At 41.1% G+C, this 5,034-nt stretch overlaps 1 long non-coding RNA gene across 1 annotated transcript; it reads left to right on the plus strand.

Moving 5' to 3' along the window:
* The first annotated feature begins 3,572 nt into the window (after window positions 1-3,572).
* Window positions 3,573-4,483, plus strand: LOC138840857 (uncharacterized). Its single transcript, XR_011376247.1, has 2 exons — window positions 3,573-3,774; window positions 4,300-4,483. It is a non-coding gene; the product is annotated as an uncharacterized lncRNA (long non-coding RNA).
* The last annotated feature ends 551 nt before the right edge of the window (window positions 4,484-5,034 follow it).

Below are 5,034 nucleotides of genomic sequence, written 5' to 3' on the forward strand. Positions count from 1 at the left end.
GCCAATCCTATGGCTAGAACTCAGGGCCTGGGTGCTGTCCTTAAGTTTTCTTACTCAAGGTTAATGATCTACCACTTGAACCACAGTAAAAGCAAAGTCATTTCTGGCTTTTCTGATGGCTAATTGGAGATAAGAGTCTCATGGACTATTCTATGCCTCCATCAGAAAGAATGACATTTCCCCATTTGTTAGGAAATGGAAAGGTTTGGAAAAAATTATATTAAGTGAAGTAAGCCAGGCCCAAAGAAGCATAGATCCCATGGTTTCCCTTATTTGCAATATATAGTATAGGTATGAGTCAAGCGGAAAAGGTCAGATAATGTGATGTTAGGAAAATGAACCCTTAAATATGTATTTTAATGTTTTCGTTTCTTTCATGCATGTGTTTCTAACGCATTTATAAGATTATTTCTTTGTTGCTTTGTATGTCCCTCCCCCACAGTGTAACCCCCGCTTTCACTATATTTGATGTCAGTATAACATGTGGAGGAGATGGGGACAAACAAGTCGTTTAAGGATTCAGGTGGACCTGTTGCAACAATGAGAAGTACAAAATGTCATGTCAAAACCAGCTTTACAATGTCGGTGTGGGGGGGGAGGGGGGTATAATTGGGTGGGGGGAGGGGGGAGGCGGGGAAGGGAGGTGAAGGGTAAACAAAGGAGGAGGCTGCAATGCTTGGTAAGAAATGTATGCATTATCCTGCCCATGTAATTGTAACCCCTCTGTACAGTATGTTCTCAAATAAAATAAAAAAAAAAAAAAAAAAAAAAGAGTCTCATGGACTTTCCTTTCCTGGCTAGCTTTGAATTATGATCCTCAGATCTCAGCCTCCTGAGTAGCTAGGATTACAGGTGTGAGCCACTGATGTCCAGCCTAAACTAAAAAACAAAAACAAGCAAAACACCACATACTCATTCTATTTTAGAATTAGATATTGATGATAGAAAGGTAGAAAAATTCAAGATCTGTGTCATTGTAAGGAGTTCATGTTAATGAACTGACTCTCACTTGGTTTGGAACAAAGAAAACATCCCTGCCCAGTCAGGATGAGAGAATGATGACCATGGAACATGTGATATGGAAGAGGAACATAAGCCAGCCTTTATCATGAAAGATCACACTTAGACATTGATGGAAGCCGAATTCATATTACACAATTTCAATCTTAATCATGCTTGTCCTCTATTTCCCTAGATAATAACAAAACCTTGCTTTATTATCCCCCACTCAATAAGGCCATCTAAGTTCCTATTTGAAGAGACTTTCATAGGTCTTTTGTTGTTGTTGTTGCCTGTAACTATGTATAAATATGAACCACATTTTACATAGAAAGACTTCGTTCAAAATGATGCAAAGCAGCAATGAGCAATTAGTGGAGCCAAAATTAGGATCTAGTTCTGATGAGCTCTCTATAGGATCTCACAATTTTGCCCTGGTAATTCCTGCATTAGGAAACTCAACACTGTCCTCTAGTGACAGAAAAGTCATTACAACCCAGAACTCCTGAATCACTAAGAGTAATTATCATCAGTGATTCAATTTTACTCTCCTTCCTTCTTTCCTTTGCTTCCCTAACTTCCTCTCCCTCATTCCCTTCTTCCCTTCCTTTATTTTGTCAGTAGTATGGCTTCAACTCAGGGTCTTATACTCTCCCTTAGTTTTTTTCTCAAGGCTGTCCCTTTACTACTTAAGCCACAGATCCACTACTGGCTTTATAGTGGTTAATTGGAAATAAGACTTTCACAGATTTTCCTACTTAGGCTGGCTTTGAATCACAATCCTCTAATCTCAGTCTCCTTAATAGCTAGGATTTCAGGTTGAGCTCCTGGTTCAGAAATCTCATTAATTGGCCTTCTGGAAATTAACCACACTGTATTTCCTTGTTACACATAACTTCAAGTGATTCTTTTCACACATCATGAGCTGTGAAGACTAGTAAGAGAACTCCGAGTGTCACTTTTTCTTCTCTTTCTTAACTTCCCACTACTGAGAAATCCTTTCTAGCTAGCTTACCTTCTGATTACTTTGGGAATATATCTCACTTTAAATGAGCCTTAAAGTGAGATTCTTGTTTGACTGAAGTCTTGGATTACATAAAGTTAATTGTTTAGGAAAAAAGATTATCCAATATGGTGGCTTTGATAATTTGGAGATTTCTTCTGGCTGCTCATGGAGTATAGAGGTGAGCTGCCTGTGATAGAAGCCCTATGATTATTCTGTGTGGTTTGGTTTGGTTTTCATGCCAGTACTAGGGCTTGAACTCAAGGCCTGGGGACTGTCCTGGAGCTTTTTTCCTTAAGTCTAGCACTCTATCAGTTGAACCACAGCTCCACGTTCAGGACTTCTGCTGGTTAATTTGAGATTTCTCATAGCTTTTTCTCCTCAGTCTGACTTTGAACTTCTACCCTCAAATCTCTGCCTCCTGAATAGCTAGGATTACAGACATGAGCCACCAGCAACAGTCTTGGTTCAGTATACATTGGAACCATAGGCCAAAAAAGCTCTTCCTCCACATAATTCCTATTAATGAGCCCATAGCTTCCTATATGCTTTTGTATATATGTCTATGTTTCTCTCTATATACATATACATATCTATATAAATGTATATATGTATGTGCATGTATATATGTGTGTATACATATATACACATATATATGTAGTATATATATACACAATTAGCCAGTCTTGGGGCTTGAACTCTGGGCCTGGGTGCTATCTCTGAGCTTCTTTTACTGAAGGTGAGCCCTCTATCACTTGGCCACAGTGCCACTTCCAGTTTCTTAGTGGTTAATTGGAGATAAGTATCTCATGGGGACTTTTCTGCCCAGGCTAGCTTCAAATGGCTATCCTCAGATCTCAGCCTCCTCAGTAGCTAGGATGACAGGCATGAGTTACTGGCACCTGGCCTTACATGCTTTTTTATACCTTCCCAATCATTTGACTTAAGTAAAATGACTCTTTAGACTGTAGAGGGACATTTCATTAAAAAAATTTGATCAAATATTAGCATCCTCACACTAGCTAATTCAGAATAGATGAGGACTCAGTAAAGATCAATTTTTTTTTTTTTTTGCTGGTCATGGGCATTAACTCTGGGCCTGGGCACTGTCCCTCAGCTCTTTAGCTCAAGGCTAGCGCTCTACCACTGGAGCCACATCACCACTTCCGGCTTTTTCTGTTTATGTGGTGCTGAGGAATCGAACCCAGGGCCTCATGCTTGCAAGGCATGCACTCTACCGCTGAACTACCTTCCCAGCCCAAGATCAAATTTTTAACCCTTGTTACCACACTTCAGGTCCCTCACCATTGTCTTGCTATCTCTTCCTTGAACACACACAAAGGGAGCACTGTCCATCTTCTCTTCTGTAGCTACTGTGTCAGCAGTGCATCACATCCTTTCTGAATTATCCCAGTAAAACCTCATTGGTGTTCTCCCAGGTCAAGCCTCCCCTTCAACGACTCCTTCCCTCACAGATACACACAGAGTTTGTACCACATCAGGGAAATGTATTCTGTGAAAATATAGTGCTACTGACTTGTATGTTGGCCTAATATACCTCCCTCAGAGATGCCTACCATTCCTACTGGTATCAAGACAAGATGGAAGATTGGAGAAAGGAGTTTATGGAAGGGATGGAGATGCCACATAATTGTAGGTCCTTTCCTACCACTGCCTGAGGAACACATCATACAAGGTTTCACTGGATCCATGGAAATTCTTTCTAATAAGACAAAGGGGAACTGCAGATGGACTTGGTCAGCTCCATAAATGTAAGACATATCTATTATATAGCTAAGTCCCAAAGTAGAGCTTTCATGGATGATCTGTACAAAAAGATGCTATTTAAGAATGGCAAGAGGAAGTGTTGTATTGCAAAGTAAAACAGAAAATGATGCTCTTCCCTATAGATACACACTTGGAGATGTACTAGGCATGGTGTCATATTGACAATTCAGAAAACTCCAGCAATAGAGGGGCTGGGAAGGTGGCTCAGTGGTAGAGCTCTTGCCTTGCATGCTCGAGGCCCTGGGTTCGATTCCTCAGCATCACATAATCAAAAAGAAAAAAGCCGGAAGTGGCGCTGTGGCTCAAGTGGTAGAGAGCTAGCCTTGAGCTGAAGAGCTGAGGGACAGCACTCAGGCCCAGAGTTCAGGCCCCAAGACCGGACCCTCCCCCCCCCCAAAAAAAAGAAAACTCCAGCAATAGAAAAAGAATGTCACTTTGCCTGACATGATTCTCAGCACTTCCTGAGAAACTGATCAAAGAACTGCATTTCCCCTTTTATCTCTTCATAGACTACTCCCCAGGGAGTTCACAACACCTGGATTTGGACAGACTGAGAGTTGACACCAGAATGACAAGGGACCATTATCACTGCATTGACACCACCACTTGGATTTTGTCCCTATAGGACCTGTCCCCTTTCCTGCCAGGACTTCAGCTCTCTTGTAAACAGAATAAAAGTTTAGAATCATTGGACGTCCATGTAGCTTTCTTGGCCAGACTGGTTTTTGGGAGTTTGTGTTTCTGTCCATCCTGAAGAAAGAGTTACTATGGATGAAGTTGCCAACTCTGTTTAAATAACAGTTTTGTAATACAGCTTCATCCCACTTTATCTCTCAGAGCCAATCATGCCTTGCTCTCTTATGCCCTGTGAGCATTTTTTTAAAACCTGTGAGCATTTTTTAAAACATTGTTTTCACTTGCAAAGAAGACAGTTAATAACGGGATTGGCACTGTACTAACACAAGTCTTACTCCCACAGGAGAGAGGCTGCAAGACCATGCAAGTGGGTCAGAGATGGATGGGGCTCACTCACACGTTACTAGGCAACTGTGCAAATGGGATGGAAGTGATATTGATACCTAGGAATATGCCTTGGAAATTCACTTGTTTCAAATCTCCAAGGCTACACTTCTCCTTTGCAACAATAAATAAATTAAAAGTGTTGAGAGAACATTCTCCTGCTTTCCAAAACAATTCTGGGGCCAATGAAAACACGAGCCATGTTTCTGAATGCTGAAGGCTGC

This window comes from Dipodomys merriami, unplaced genomic scaffold (assembly GCF_024711535.1).
Source record: "Dipodomys merriami isolate MVZ:Mamm:240054 unplaced genomic scaffold, mDipMer1.0.p SCAF_3029, whole genome shotgun sequence".
Lineage (NCBI taxonomy): Eukaryota > Metazoa > Chordata > Mammalia > Rodentia > Heteromyidae > Dipodomys > Dipodomys merriami.